At 44.7% G+C, this 17,500-nt stretch overlaps 1 protein-coding gene across 3 annotated transcripts in view; it reads right to left on the bottom strand.

Moving 5' to 3' along the window:
- The window catches only part of adcy5 (adenylate cyclase 5), a 170,231-nt gene that overhangs the window by 73,050 nt on the left and 79,681 nt on the right, over nucleotides 1-17,500 (bottom strand). The gene's annotated exons all lie outside the window — the stretch shown is intronic.

The following is a 17,500-nucleotide window of genomic DNA, read 5'->3' as shown; positions in this document are numbered from 1 at the left end:
CAGCAGTGGCTGCCATAGAGGGTACCACACCCTGACACCAGGAGCAATGTGGGGATAAGTATCTTACTCAAGGACACACTGATGGGGTCAGGCAGAGCAGGGCTTGAACCTGCAACCTCCTAGTTGCAGAACGGCCCCTCTACAACCTGAGCCACATCCACCCCAGCGTGTTGAGATTCCAAGAACACTTTCAAGCAATAAACGTGGCTAAGTTAGTCTACGGGAAGTGATAAACTTGCTGATCGACAGACAACAGGTGTCATTCAGTTAAGAAATGAGAACCCCAGGCTCTTCTATTAGATGCCTTACCCTGCCTAACGGATAACTAAACCTGGTTTAATACTTAGCCGCGTTCTTGGAATACTCCCCTGGCTGTCAGGGAATAATGATGATAAACACATTAGAAATACAACAAAGGTGCACAGGAGCACAGTGGCACACTGCTATAATAGGCTGTAGCATATATGAGTTACATGCCCATGGGGACTCAGATTCGAATCTGGCCTGTGACATTTTTTCCAAACCTGCCCCATGTTTTTCTCCCAAACCATTTCCTCTCTTTTCTCTACTGTCATAGCTAACAAAGGCACAACAATATTTTTTTTTACAACACATCAGATGTAGACTATAGCAGTGCATACATTAGGCTGCAGTACATATAAAGACATTGGCCTAGAGAGACTTTATATTCAAAAGACACAAAGGTGAGAGGAGAGAAAGAGATTAATGTTTTAGGGAACAACCATACATATTACAGTTGCAACAATGCAGTGTCAGTGAATAGGATGTTGTACACATTAGACTGCACAGAGACATAGAGACACACACACGCGCACACGCACACGCACACGCACACACACACACACACACACACACACACACACACACACACACACACACACACACACACACACACACACACACACACACACACACACACACACACACACACACACACACACACACACACACACACACACGGAGAAGAGGGAAACAAATGGGAACCCATTAGAATTCCAATGTGGCAGAGCGAGGGAAAAAGACATGCAAACCGGATGCTGGCCAAAGAGACAGGGACAGAAACACACAAATAAAAGGAGAGGGAAGACAACTGGGCTTTGGGATCAATAGGGTATAAAGACGATAGATCTTAGAAAAAAGTCCGTCAGGCAGACAAAGATGCGTCTGTCAATGCACTGCCTCCCTGTGGATACAGGAGGAAATTACAATTTAAAGAAAGCGTTTCAGACGGACAGACATACCCTCTTATAGAGATGCTAGGACGCATCTAAGAACCTTAGCTGTCCAGCAAAGTAGTGTGACAGCATGCCATTCTGTTACTGTGAGCTTCTGTAGCAGTGTGCATCACACAAACAGAACTACACACACACAGGCAAAACAAATGAGCACACATCGTCTGGCTCCCAAACACACTCCCAAATAGAAACAAACAACTCATGCACACAGACACACAGACACCTCACTAATGTGGTACCTGTGACTCAGCCATAATTACCATGCCAACACCCCCACAACCCTCCCCCTCATCATCCTCTTCCTCTCTCTCATTCTCACCCCATCTATCTCTCTCTCTGCCCTCCTCTCACCCCCTCTTCTTCTTTTTCTTCCCTTTCGCCATCACCCACCTACTCCCCTCTCTCCCCCTCTCTCTCGTCCACGCTTTCCCTAACATACTCTCTCCAAAGCCTCTCCCTCTCCCTTTCTCTATCTCCCTTTCAGTATCAGAGAGATAGAGAGAGAGAGAGAGAGAGAGAGAGAGAGAGAGAGAGAGAGAGAGAGAGAGAGAGAGAGAGAGAGAGAGAGAGAGAGAGGGAGAGAGAGAGAGAGAGAGAGAGAGAGAGAGAGAGAGAGAGAGAGAGAGAGAGAGCTGCCTCTTCATGCTAATGTTCGTCATTAAAATTCAGCTTTTAAATATAAATGGGGGACCATTAAATACCTTGAATCACAACACAGCAGATAGGAAAGTGTGCACGACAGGGAAGGAGAGTGTGAACAAAGAGGAGAATCAATTGAACAGGAGAGAAATAGGAGACAACACACATTTGAGGTACTGGAAAACCCACGATGGAAAAACAGAGTGAGAGAAGGAGAACAAGAGAGTGTGAGAAGGAGGACAAGAGTGTGTGTGTGTGAGAGAGAGAGACAGACATACAGAGAGCAAAGAGATTAACGAAGAGAGAGTGAACAAAGATCAAAACCAATTGGGCAAAACAAAAACCTGAGCATCGGGTAAGAGACTGGAGGCCAGAGAAAGACAGTGAGACAGAAAAAGACAGAGAAATAGACAGACAGAGTAACAGACATACAGGCAGACAGAGAGACAGACAGAGAGACAGGCAGAGAGACAGGCAGAGAGACAGACAGAGAGACAGACAGAGAGCCAAAGACAGATGGCGATAGACAGAGAAACAAAGACAGAGAGAGAGAGAGTGAGAGAGGGAGAAATGAAAAGGATTAAGAGACAGAGATAGGATAATAAAGAAAGGGAGAAGAGAAAGACAAAAAGAAAGGATGGAACAAATTAACGCAAAAGGAAAAAGGAAGAGAAATTGACACAGAAAAAAGGCAAGAAAGAAAAAAAGAAAAGGTGAAAGAAAGAAATAAAGAAAGAAAGAAAAAGAAAGAAAAAAATGGAAAGGAAAGGCTATGAAATGAAAAGAGGGAAACGCACAATGCAGCAGATGAGCTCATGGGGCATAATGACCTTCTGTTCTGGCGGTGCCTGAATCATCTGTGCCACTGACAGGGCCAGGGTACAGAAAACACCTCACCACCCCACCCCACCCCAACCCAACCCTAGCATGGTCCTGACCATCCCATAATACTATCATTTCATTTCGTATTCATGGTCGGGAGGTTGTTTGAACTGACGCGATTGCAGGAAGCGGGAAGGACATTTTCGGAAAAATCAGGATAAGTTGTTGAATAAACATGTCTGACGTCTATCTTTGGCGATGTAGGACTGTTTAACAAACATGTCTGACAGAACATCCTACCGTAGGATAAAATTACAATGTAGGACCGTTTCGCTCCACAGAAAACAGTTACCAGACGTAGTGCAGAGCCAAGTCTCTTGGCGGAAGTACGTATATGGTGCGCAAGGCTACCCCAACCCAGCCACCACCCACCACTCTACACTGACCAGCAGGACCAGGGCACACAACCCCTCACCACCCATCCCTCTACACTCACCACCAACTGCCCGCCAACAGAGCCAAGGCACAGAACCACTCACCACCCCACCACTAGGGTTGCCAACTCCCTGGGGGAAAAAATAAGGGACACCTCATTCTCGTCGGGTATCTGGGAGGTTCTCCCCCAGAAAATGTTGTATTTCTTAGATTTCTTGCATTTTAACATATTGTGTTAACACTAAGTTGCATTTAAACGCAAAGACCCTCATCTTCCATTAGAATGTGTTCATTCATCTCAAACAGACAGAGAATTTTAATGAAGTTGTCTCAAATCTCATGAGCCTGAGTGTTGCGCAACGCAACATCAGGCATCAATGGGTTAATGCATTGACTGAAGAGCACAGGTGTACCTACTCAAGATGTAGGTTGCGCTTGCCATTTTCCAGTGCTGCCGCGAGTTGCCGTTCTTACCTCTATGGCCAGGACACAGAAAACCTCACCACTCGGCTACCAACAGAGCCTGGGCAGAGAACCCCACTACCACCACCACCACCACCACCACCACCCACCCTCCACTCACGACTCACCACCTCTGTCCCCTGATTTGTGCTGCCAGGGTCAGACACGCTGCCAAGGCTGAGGGCTAACTACACTCCACTACCCAACCCACGCAACACATTGTCATACCCCACTGTAACACTCACACACACACTCACACAAAGCCGCAGCTACACACCAAATAAATACTTGTATGTGTGTGTGCACGCGCTCTCTCCCTCTCTCTCACACACATTCATGCACGCGCGTACACACACACAGGCTCCATCTCTTTGAATGATGGTGTGAGCTGGTGGCAGGTCACTACATGTCAGGTCAGCCAGCAGAGCTACCACTCTGGAGCACAGTGGGATGGTGACAACCAAATGGGGACGGCGACCATAGGGCGACTCGACAGTCAACACCACTTTCAACTACACTCTGACAACCCATCAAGGCTCTAATTGAACTTTTTTCATCACCAGCTAAAATGGCTTGTAGATACTAACCATAATGACCAAAACAAACACTCTCTAATAATCGGTCAAAGTGGCTAGTAAGTTGGTCTTTTCTACAAGCCAAAATGATATTTCACCACAATTTGGCCAGTTGGCTGGTGAAATTATATGTGTACTGTTGCGACTGACATTTTTTGCCTTTACTTTCGACTTTTTATGTGTTATTCTCATGTACAATTTAAGGGGCTGATCTCAATGGCATGCTAAAATTAGTCTGTTGCAAACATGCTGTATATTTCCTGCAAAGCTCTAATTCTACTATTAGGATGACCTGTACAGAAAGTGTAAGACAGTATACTGTACTATGGTTTTATAATAACACGCAAGCACGCACACACAATATGTCTCTATCTCTCTTGCGCTCTCTCTCTCTCTCTCTCTCTCAGAATTCTTCTGTCATGTTCCCTTATCCCAGCACCCTCATTTCCCTCTCTGTCTGTGTGTGTGTGTGTGTGTGTGTGTGTGTGTGTGTGTGTGTGTGTGTGTGTGTGTGTGTGTGTGTGTGTGTGTGTGTGTGTGTGTGTGTGTGTGTGTGTGTGTGTGTGTGTGTGTCACTTGTGTGCTCAATGGCCCACCTCTGATTACATTTGTGCCTAATTGCTCAACTGTATAATGAGATCATTCCACACAAACACACAATGACATTAATTATGGCCATGGGCTTAGGGAAGTAGGCTTGTACGATTCTATATGCTGCGTACATACGAATAACCTACATAGAAAATACTATATACACTGCAAGTACTGCACATGATTTTTCTTTAAAAAAAAAAAAAAAAAGCCGGATGTCAAATAATGCTTATGACATGCATTAGCGTTAGCGTTTCTCCTCTGGCTACATACGTGTCAGTGAGCAAGTCTGTGAGAATATTAAGTAGAGCGCAGCATAAGGATGCTCATGGTTATGGAATTTAGCACACATACTTCTCCATTGCAAAACGAGCGTAATTCTTAGTCTTAGTAAGTCTTAGCAAAAAAAGGACACATAGCTAAGCCTTAAAATAGCCCAAAAATATTTTAGGAAGACGTCAAAACAGAACCTAAAAAGGACCCACTGACGTTTGTATAAAATCATATACAATATGTTGCTATAGCGATGGCGGAAAGGCAGCAAGTGGCTTTTAAGGGTACGCTAGGATGGTGTGCTACGTGTGTACGTCAGTCTTTAGTTATGGTCACGGATTTAAAGGAAGACGGGCAGCAGCGAGTGGCCAAGGGAGACCTGCACTGTGCGCGGTCACTAAGTGCTTTGCCTCGAAAGCTTTCAAGCCGCTCCACCTCCATATGTGCCCTTCAGATCATCTGAGGAACTGGTGGCAAAATAGGGTGACTAATACTTGGGCTTCAGATGGACTCGTGATGGTGAAAAAAAAAATTCTGCTGCTGCATGTACATGCAGTAGATCAGCAGGTTTGTCTGGGCAAATGACCTCTCTGCATAATATAATGTTCACTCTGTTCTATCTATACAGTGCTAATTGGAACCTGAATTTCCCCTTGGAATAAATAAGGTATCTGTCTGTCTATCTGTCCGTCTGTGTATCTATCCGTTTGTGTATCTATATATCTATCTGATGCTGTAAAATGTTACACTACGCAATGTCATGCCATACAACCTTAACCTTGTCAACTCTGTTAATTAAATCAAAGCTGTATCAAAGGCTGTTTTTCACACCTATGTCCTTCTAACGTAGAGGACCTCAGAGTATTTTCACTATAACTATTCAGCTCTTATTACAAGCAGATGATTCAGAGTTTGCACTATTTGGTCCATGTCATGGGGAAGATTAACACTGATATTCATTGACTGACACCTCTGGTGATAGACAACCTGGATTTATTTATTATAATCCAGTGCCACCTACTCCAAATGACCTATCCAATTCAATGTCAATGGCAATGACCTGATTGAATTGGGCAGGTAAATCCAGATCATTTGGATATGTGGCACTGGATTAACCAATGAAACCAGGTTGTCCATCACTGGATAGAATACAGCTAAATAGAGGTAGTGTTAAACTTAAATGGGTGGGGAAACAATGACCGCATGGCCTGTGAGGCGGTCCTATCCGGCACCCAATACAATTTTAATGTTATGCGGTTTCAAATGAAATATGACATGTTTTTTAAAGAAATCTTAGAAATTACATTTGCAATTGCAACACAATATATTTTCAGGGAACCTAGTGAAGGGGGTCTGTTGTAAAGGTGGCCACCTTCAATATAGGCCTAAAGTCCCAGGGGAAATCCTGATTTGTGTTCATAGTACAGCCCATAGTACAGTTCATAGTACAGACTTTATAAAATTTGAAGAAAAAAGTTCCCCACCCCTGTGTTAAAGTAAGGAATGTAATGGGCAGATATCTGGCCATTGTTTGGATTAGTCCAGATCAACAAATGACTCATCCATCCCAAGCATGACTGGCTACTTCTCACACCCAGGGTTTTATTCACAGGGCCCCAAGGGTTCATGGGCGCCTCTTGTCTACCACCATCGGACGGTGGCTTGGCTGGGACACACTGAACACGCCAGTCTCTCCTCTCTGACTGTCTGGACACTGGCAGATTATCATTGTACTGATTTTTTTTGTGTGCTTGTGTTTGTTTGGCCTTTTGGGGCCAATAGTCCGTGCTATTTATAACTCCCAAAAAAAAACACACACCAAACCCCCGCCGCTACTCCTGATTAGGAAGCATGGAAACCTTCCCTCAGCACCGCTGCGGCGGCCGGGTCCATTTAATGTTCGCGTCCGACGGGGACCTCTGGGCCGGCCTTGGCAGCTCATCTTAGCCCAGACTTAACCCACCCCCGACCCTCGTAGATGACTCATCAAACGCTCGCATCAGCCTTTCAAAACTCCCAGAGTGACGCTTGCCACTTCCTCCGAGACCCAACCTCCCCCCCCCCCCCCCCCCCACACACACACACACACACACACACACAAAATGCAAATGATGCAAGAAAGCCCAGAGAAGTACAGTAAAGCAAACTTTTCAACTCCAGTGTCCTCTAACTCTCTACTCTCTCTTGCTGTTCTCCGAGGCGTACCATCAATGGTTTTACATGATGCAGCTGTAAAGCAGTTGCAAACAAACAAAGGCAATGAGAAAACAGGAGTTCAACCTGGCGTTCAAGTCTTAAAAAGTCCAAACTAGTGGGGTAGGGAAGAATCCAATGACTTGAAAACATAAAAAGGTGTGTGTGTGTGTGTGTGTGTGTGTGTGTGTGTGTGTGTGTGTGTGTGTGTGTGTGTGTGTGTGTGTGTGTGTGTGTGTGTGTGTGTGTGTGTGTGTGTGTGTGTGTGTGTCTGTGCGCGCTCTCAAAAAACCCAAAACAATACAAACACTAGAAATGCACTCAGAGAGTGCAGACCTCCGCCAAAGGAGCTGTTTGACAGAATACACATTTTTTTCAAGTCTTTTTGACTTGTTTTTGATGAGTTAGAAACTGGAATGTCAAAATTCACCCTATTGTGATCCGGATCACCACCAAAATGTAATGACTTGTTCCTTTTGTCATTTCCAACAACTCCACAAAGTTTCAGTGAAATCCGAGTTGTCAGAACTTGTACAGACAGAATGACAGACAGACAGACAAACCAACGCGACCGAAAACATAACGTCCTTGGCGGAGGTAATAAGGTCATAGTCTATATTTATACTTTTTGCCTCAGTTTGTCTCTATTCTTCTTTCGCAAGGAACAGAGTGAAAATTGCATTTAGACACAGTCATGGTCTGTACCTCAATCCATCAATTCGATACTCGTCTGGACGTACCCAAACAAACAAAAGGATGTCCAATTTGGTGAATGAAATCTCTTTTCATTATTGTGATATCCTGCCCTACAGAACTGGAGCCTGGTCTCCTGAGCATGGGCTGAGCCAACCCAAATTAGTACTTGGTGGTGAATACAACGCATCTCTTTTTTTATGATGATATCCCGCCACACACAACCGCGCTCTGTCTCTTAGCACTGGGCGAGCAGACACGATGGAGCCAGTGGGTCACAGGGACAGACAGAGACAGGTCAGGATGAAGGACAGAGACAGGTCAGGATGAAAGACAGACAGACAGACAGACAAGGAGACACCGAGTCACAGCAACAGACATCGAGAGAGACAAGCAGAAAGAGAAAAAGAGAGAGTGAGAGAATCAGAGACACATACAGACACAGGCAGGCAGGCAGGCAGACAGACAGGCAGACAGAGCCACAACAACACAAGACACAGACAGAGACAGACAGACAAGTCTGACGATGAACAGACCGGTCTGGACTACAGACAGACAGAGAGAGAGAGAGAGAGAGAGAGAGAGAGAGAGAGAGAGAGAGAGAGAGAGAGAGAGAGAGAGAGAGAGCAAGAGCAAGAGCGAGAGCGAGAGAGAGTGAGTCTGTCGGAGTGGTCATTCCTTAGCGTGACCCCTCTCTCCCTGTCAAGGTCCAGCCATTAAAAGCCCGCTGCTGCCTGCACTGCGCTGGCTGAGTCACCCGCTAGCCATCCCCAGACCAGTGAAACACTCCACTGTCAGCCAGCCAGCACCGCAATTTATGGTGTGAGGGTGACAGTGCGCTGAAGACCAGGTCGGCATTCAGGGTTGTAAGCACTAAATTCTGGGCCCTATGTATGTGTACACCCAGCCGCAGCGGACCCCCCACCCCCAGCTCATTAACTGACAAACATACTGTATATACGACTCAGTGTGGGCACCCTCCACATATAGCATGTGGGGCCCTGATGACTGAGTCCTACTTTACCCAACTATTATGATGCGCCTGCTGGCATGCTGAACTGAACTGAGATGTAGTGCTCCTCTGGAAAAGCATGCATATCGCTTATAAATAAGACACTTTTTTTATTCAGACAATCTGATTTATCAAATCCTTTTACACTTCTGCTATGCAAAGACTCTCATTGTGTGAGTCATGACCGCGTGTTAAGTCGAACAAAGATGGCAAATTGTCCAGAGTTACAGAGACATTTCCAATGATGACGAGACACATCGTTGGGGCTGGCTCTGTTTGTGGTCCACTCTCTCAAGGAGGTCTGGAGCAATCAGCAGATGCAGATTTCTATCCACAGCTGAAAAACGATGACAGCCTGAAGAAAAAAATGGAAAGAAGCGAGTGGAAAAAAGGAGAAGAGATGGAGAGGGAGAGGGAGAGCGAGAGCGAGAGAGAGAGAGAGAGAGAGAGAGAGCGTGAGAGAGAGCGTGAGAGAGAGCGTGAGAGAGAGAGAGAGAGAGAGAGAGAGAGAGAGAGAGAGAGAGAGAGAGAGAGCAAGCCACAGGGGAGGAATGCAAGCATCGAGTCACACTTCCTGCTTACATAACAGAACCCCCTACACACACGCGCACGCACGCACGCGCGCACGCGCACACGCGCACACGCACACACACGACAGACCCACCTCACCACCATCCAACACCCCCCTCAAACAAATCAGTCACGGGTCACTGGGTGCTCATATCAAAGGGAGGGGTTGGGTGGAATAACGGAGCAGTGCGGGGCTGGCCCCCTTAACTTGAACCCCTACCCCCCCACCCCCCACCACACCATCATCGAGTTTGATGGCAGTGGCCGACCTCTTCTTTCATCTCCGCAGTGATTAAACTCATAGTGCCCCCCCCCCCCCCCCCCCCCCCCCCCCCCCCCCCCCCTCCCCCACCCCCCCATCTCTCCAACCCTTTACCCATACACAGCCCAGACTTCCCTCCTCCCACACCCCTTACAACCTCATCACACCCACAACATTGGCCCAACGGTCACTCAGTTTCCTCTACTCATCATGGCTGGAGGCCAGAATAGGCTGGCGAGAAACCATCTGAGCAGCGTGGCTAGCCTGGACTTCAAATAGTGACATTTGTTTTGTTTTTTAAGTATTTTCTGGGGTTTTTCGCCTTTATTCTTGACAGGATTGTGAAGGACAGTCAGGAAATGAGTGGGGAGAAAGAGAGACGGGGAGATATCGGCAAATGACCCGAGCCGGAATCGAACCCTGGTTGCCGGCATAGTAACCCAGTGCCCTACCGTTAAGCCATGGCAGGGTCAAATGGTGACATTTGTTAACCTAGCTGATGTCTGTGAGACTGTCCAAGATGTGCCGCTGTGTCAAGTTCATATTGGTTTTGTTTTGCCTTCACTAGCTCGTCAGTGCCCGTTTCCTCCATTTCTTGAACTAGAGCCAACAACAGGTCTGACAAAATCACCTGGATAGTTACAGACGAGTGAGTTAGTGACTTGAAATGGTGACCTGGGTGATGGAGAGATTTCTTTGAAGTTGAACAACATTGTGCCACATTACATAATGTGGCGTAGTAAGGTGACATTCAAATATTTCTTTAAGTGCCATTTATCTAAGTGAAGTGTGCTGCTCTATGAGTAACACCTCATTTGCAAGCGTTCCACATCATCGCTACTCACCAAATACTGTTCCAAAGTGAAGTATGTGTCAACATTTTACCAAGTCCCTCACTCTTGATTCGTAGAAGCTTCAAGGTTGCACTTGCTGCATCCTTGCCATCACAAAATACCCAGAATCCTTCACATTCCACCCTCATGCTAGGCTTTTCATTACGGGCATGGGAAAGCCGTGCATGCTTAGCATAATACCGGTATGTATGGTATGTTGTTGCTTCCCAGTTGTAAATAGCTTAAAATAACTCACCACAACTAAATCATTATTTGTGGTCATTAAGTTAGTGTTGCTTTCAGAGCTTTTGACTACAATGTGTGTACTTTAACCCATTGACATCTAAAGCACCTGCAAAAAATGCTGCTGAATGCCAAAGCCCTTTTTAAGAGAAGTTGCCCTTAGCCTATAAAAACCTTAATATCTTAGCCTCTGAAGCACATAAAAACATGCAATAAGTTGCATTTAAATGCTAAGACCCTCATCTTGCATTAGAATGTGTTCATTCAGCTCCTACTTAAGATTGTTAATATCATTTATCATCAAATCTCATGAGCCGGAATGTTGCAATGGGTTAATGAACTGATATCAATATAATTTTGTTGTCGTTTTCAACTTGCACCACAACAGCAATACTGCAAAACTAGTGTGTTTACTGTTTAAAATAAGCCGGAAATAAGAAGGGAGCAGCTGAAATGGAACTGCTATAACGTTCACTGTTCTATTCTTGATCATTTGAAACGCTTGAGAGGTTTTCAGCCTCTTCTTGTGAGTGCACAACTTCAAGACTGAGGCACTACCAGAGGTGCATACTTCCCTTTGAGAAACAGTGACAGCCACTTTCTCAAGTCAAGACATCCCAGAATGTATTGCTTTTTCAGGCAGCCACTAGTCAGCTAGACAATTCTGAGGAACGGTCTATTCCACAAAGTAACTGCTGCCTCAAATCCAGCTTGCAGGACACCTGCATGTGTGAGAGGTGCGAGAGAGGTGTCAGGTTTGCTGTTGGCGCGTGTGTCATCTATGCATCTATGCAGTGTGTGCACCTGTCCCTCACTGAGATAAACAGCTCGCTAGCGATAGGTTTATGCATCAGACCATCGTCTCATTCAAAAAGCTTGCTACTGGATATGCTGTTTGCACAGGGTGACATGGTGTCACAGATTTCCAAGTGTCATTGGTTTCCAGGAGGAACGTTCCATTTTTTTTGTGACCTGTCCTGGGTGGAATTACAAAGACGACTACTTTGCTCTGAATGTTTCAAGCTAAAAACATGATATATTTTTCTGACATTGGGTGTTTTCTGGCTTTTGTAAACCCAGAATGTTTTTATAGGCCTGGTGTGTATGCTCAATGACAAAACAGGGCAATGTTGCTGGCTCAGATCTCAAGCGGGTGTTAAAGGACCGTTTTTCACCTGGCCATTTGACAAACTCATACTGTTGAGTAGAGTAGAGTACTTTTATTGATCCCAAAGGAAATTGAGGCGTCTGATCAGCTCACATAAATGCACATCAGCAGCACTCACAGGCCGAGAAATAGAAAAACACTCAGCTTTAGCTTTGGCTTTTTTGGTCTTAGAGTCAACGGCAACAGTAGTGTTTGTGTGCATTATGTGTCTCCTTTTGGGTGAACTTTTAACCATGACAGACATTGTGGTAGTGGTAAAGTAAAGTAAAGTAAAGTAAAGTAAAGTAAAGTAAAGTAAAGTAAAGTAAAGTAAAGTAAAGTAAAGTAAAGTAAAGTAAAGTAAAGTAAAGTAAAGTAAAGTAAAGTAAAGGACAGCCACTCTGACATGGGTTTCCATTCACTGTAGTGAACATGAGGATGAAAGGAATCAGGTTGTGGTCTCCTGACCGAATGCCAGTGGTGACAAGCTACACAGTATGGGTCTCCACAGGCCAGCTACCAAACACACACATGCACACACATGCACACACACCACAAAAGCTCACAAACTAACACACACATACACACGTGCGTGCGCACACTAACACACACTGAGTGCCACTGACAGCCAGGCCTGAGACAAAGTCATCTTAAAGGCCCGCCACCCAGTTCATACAATATAAAGAGGACCAATTTTTGGGCCCCGGGTGTCCTGACCTATTTGTGCAGTCCTGTTGGCACACACAAACGCACGCACACACTCTTGTCCCATGCAAGTCCCCTTCAGTGACCTTCTCTCTCTCTTCCTTCCTGCTTTTTCTTTTCTCTTTCCCTTTCTCTCACTCGTTCTAAATGTTGCTCTCTCCTTTTCGTTCTCTCCTAATTCCTTCCACTGTCAAGTTGTTTCCTTTTTCTTTCACTTCACTACCTTTAACTTAATTCTTCAGCTGTCCTTCACACATGTATACAGTACACATTCTTTCACATTCCACGATTCGTAAATCCCCAACCTTTCCAATCCTTTTATTCCCAATGTACTGTCCTTACTATGTCTTTAAAAACAAATGTTCTGTCCTTACTGTCTTTTAAAAACACATGTACTGTCTGTTTTCTCAAATGTTCTTTCATGTTTCTCACCCCCCTCTTCTTCCCATATCCAGTACAGTATGTACACCGTACACACTTCATTGCTCTCCATCTCTTTTTTTCACACCTTTAATCCCCAGTTTCACCATCCTCCATCAGATTTTAAGAACACATGTACTCTCCACCTCCATTCCCACCCATTTCTTTCATTCTTTCATCCGTCTTTCCCTTCCCTGCATTTACTCCTCTCTCTCTCTCCCCAAAACACTCCATCATCCCTTTCTTCTCCCCTCTCACTCTCTCCCTTACATACACTCTCTCACATATATTTCATCCCTCTCCTCTCTCCCTGCCTCTCATTCTTTCACTGCTTCATCACTTTCTCCATCCCTCCTTTGCATTCTGACTGCTTGTCTTAGCTCATCAGTCTTTTCTTTTTCTCAATGCACTCCTCTCACTCTTCCTTTCTTTCCTCTGTCCACTTGTCTTAGCAGCTCATTGACTTTCTCTCTCTCTCTCTTTCTCTCCCTCTTTCTCTCACACATGCGCTCCTTCATCCCTCCCTCCCTCCCTCCCTCGCTTCTCCACTTCTCTTAGCTGCTCAGCAGGCGTTGCCAGAGGCCACTGTGTCCTGCTGTCTGCCTGTCTGCTGCCCCTCGCAGCCCCAATTAGGACACACCGCCTCACCGCACCACTCACACAGGGCATTAGACTGGAGAAATCAGCCATGTCCTAAACACACACACACGCACACCACAGCTTGTCTCTGTTTCACACACAGGAGCGGATAAACACACACACAGACAGCCAGGTGCCCTCGGACCAGATCACGACGCTTCACCTGTTCTGTCCTTCCGGAGGTCACAAACACACAAACACAAACACAAACACAAACACACACACACACACACACACACACACACACACACACACACACACACACACACACACACACACACACACACACACACACACACACACACACACACACACACACACACACACACACACACACACACACACATAAATGCTGTATCAGACCCAGGTGCCCTGCATCTGTTACAGGGCTGCTGTTCTGGCCTCCAACTTTTGGCTCAAGGACACCAGCCAGGAGGGTACACACACACATACAGAGAGAGAGAGAGAGAGAGAGAGAGAGAGAGAGAGAGAGAGAGAGAGAGAGACAGAGAGAGAGACAGAGAGAGAGAGAGAGAGAGAGAGAGAGAGAGAGAGAGAGAGAGAGAGAGAGAGACGCATGTGCGTGCACACACAGACACGCGCGCGCGCAGCATGCTGTGGAGGACTGATCACAGCATCCACACATTCTTCCTGCCCCTGCTTCATGTAACTGCCTCGCTGGCCTGCTTTGCACACTTGCTTACTTCCTAACGAATGACGATGACACATCGCTGCATGACTCTGGCGGCCTCGGTGGAGGTGACGCTCGCCTCGCGCTCTGCTTGCTGTGGTTACGGCCTTTTCATTATCTCCGCCGCAGGCCATGCAGCTCTTCTGACTTCATGAATGCAAGAAACGTCTTCAGAGCGAAGGACTCCATATTCAGTACACACATGCACGCACGCAAGTGTAAGCACACACACACACACACACATACATATTCTCTTTTGCTCTCTTAAAGACATATACACACAAGCGAACATACACAGTTTCTGTATGTGAATGATTCTACGATTCGACTGCGCTTTTAGCAAAAGCAAAACGTCAATTATCAGTATTTTTTTTTCAACTAAATGACCTAGATGTTTACATAGTGTATATATTTAAGTTTCCAAACAAACAAATTGCCAAGCTTAATCTTAAATCATTTGATAAATACTCTAATGAAAGCGAACATTTGCTTGATTATTTTGTCAACAGTGTTATGGACAAATACTATGTCATTTTAAACATATATAAAATTACTACAGAGTTGAAACAACATACGTTTGAAAGTGCTTATGTCCCTTAACAATAATGTTGTCATTAATCTGTGCAAATGATATAGAAAATGTGATTGTTGAGCTTCATAAGTAGGATTTTATTATTCACTGTGATAAAGACTGACACATTTTTCATTATAAATCCCTGTAACATCTGATTTGAATTTAGTCACCCTCCTTACACAAGACTTCCTTCTCCAGAGATAATCCCTAGTGTCTGTTCATAGGATTTTTCCAACACATAAGGGATCAATAGTACAAAAACACTTTCAAAACAGTCAACCGTGTCACTCAACTGTGTTACGGTCAACAGTGTAGGGGAACAAGTCGGCACTTTTTAGGAGAAAAAATTGAGCAGACGAACCTATCTCCCTAGAACACAAATTATTTTCTTTGTTTGTCTGTCAATATGGAGATAAATTGGCAAAAACATACTCCTCCTCAACTGTCCTAGCTGATGCGTAACACCATTGACGGTAACACGGCTTGACATTTCAGCCATTTTTATGGTGTTGTGCTAACTGAGGACCTCAGAAGTTCCACCACAACAACTTCATCAATTCATGTATTTGTATGCTTTATCTGTGTTTTTCTACATGTGATTTCTAATTCAGATTCTTATGAATATGTTGATAACACAGTTGACAGGCAATTTTCCCGTTATGAGAACATGAAAAAGAATGGATTAAATTATGGAAGGATGGAGCTCAAAACTTACCAAAAAGTCTTCCCATATCCTGCCAAAGAGGTTATGACATCACGTGATGTTATTCGTATGGGCTAAGACCAAACCATTACTGATTTATGTAGGTGGTTTCAGAACGTGACACGGTTAACACAGTTTTCGTAGACACACACAAAATGGCAAATTTCATGTATAATGGAAAGCACAGTGGTCTTTCTGACAGTTTTGTCATATTGTGCTGATTACTGTGAATCAACATTTGCAATCGTCTTGGGCAAAACAAGTTTCTTTACATGCTAATATGAAGACTGAATCTGACATTTGGAAAACAGGATGGCATGAAAACGCCCAAAATCAGTATTAAATATTCATTCTTGCTGAGGGAAATAATGCCTTGTCTACACTTTCTGTATTACATGAAAGATAAATGTGTGCTAATGTCCAAAACATCATTGGATGCAGTTAATAGTTAGTGGAATTGGGAAATAAAATCCATGGACTTAAAAGCGCAGTCGAATCGTAGAATCACTCATGTGTGTGTGTGTGTGTGTGTGTGTGTGTGTGTGTGTGTCTGTGTGTGTGTGTGTCTGTGTGTGTGTCTGTGTGTGTGTCTGTGTGTGTGTGTCTGTGTGTGAGAGAGAAACATAAAAATAAACGCACACACGCACACACACCAAAGGCAAACAGTAAGTGCCTTCTGCCTTTAAGAATTTCAAACCAAACGTCTTCATGGAGACTTTAACCGCCAATGTGTGTGCGTTCACTCTCCCTCTAACTCGTTCCATCTCGTCTTGTCTTTATGCGTTTTATTGTCAACAGCATGGCCATGAAGGTTTTGCTGAATAAGACCTGGAGGGGCTGCTAATGCGTCAATGGTCTCATTGATGCTGTGCTTTCAGTGAACATTCAGGTTCCAAGCCTGAGATTAAGCTGAGTAACAGTTAAAAGCGAGTCTTTGTAGAGATTCAAGTGAGACGACATGCCATCCTCAATGTTCTCGAACATTCTCAAAGACGTTTTACGAATACCATGAATTTTCAACAGCCGCAAAGAAACAAAAGCAAGCTCAACAAAGCTACAGTACATCACGGGCAAACCCGCCAACAAGCATTCCTGTTTCTGACCGACGGGCCAACCAAGCAGCATATGGAGTATGATGCTGAATGAGACTAAACCACTCTTTTCTTCCAAAATAATTTCACATTGAAAATATGTCTGCGCAGTCCTGTTTACAGCGAGTCTCAGCTACGTGTAATGCAACATACTAAGCTGCTGAACAATTTCCTTCGAGTACAATAAAGAATCCCTACTGTACTCGACTACTACGGATTTCTGGTCTTTGTATTTTGGGGTGAAAATGTACCATCTGTACAGTGAATTCTCTGAAAATATATTCTTTACCCTCCAAATATCCGGCCTGGTTTAATCATGCCCTTGTACAAATTGAATTCGTCTAGAGCAGGGGAGGGGAAAGGCCCACTTCAAATTTTATGAAGTTCTCCAAGGACCGTACTATGAACACAAACCAGGAGGCCTATTTTGAAAGCGGCAACCTTTATAACAAACCCCACCTTCACTAGGTCCCCTGAAAATACATCTTGTACTGCAAATGTAATTTCTACAATTGCTTTGCAAAACGTGTCATATTTCACGGGATGTGATGTCAATTTTCCTTTTTTCAAATTTCATTTTTTAAAAGACTCTCTGTACATATGAAATTAGTGTGAGGGTAGTAAAACGGCAGTAAAACCAGGCTACAAAGTATACTTCTTCTCACTCCTTA

This window comes from Engraulis encrasicolus, chromosome 13, assembly GCF_034702125.1.
Source record: "Engraulis encrasicolus isolate BLACKSEA-1 chromosome 13, IST_EnEncr_1.0, whole genome shotgun sequence".
Classification (NCBI taxonomy): domain Eukaryota; kingdom Metazoa; phylum Chordata; class Actinopteri; order Clupeiformes; family Engraulidae; genus Engraulis; species Engraulis encrasicolus.
Note: the sequence above shows the minus strand (reverse complement) of the source record. Positions and strands in the feature narration are given on the sequence as shown.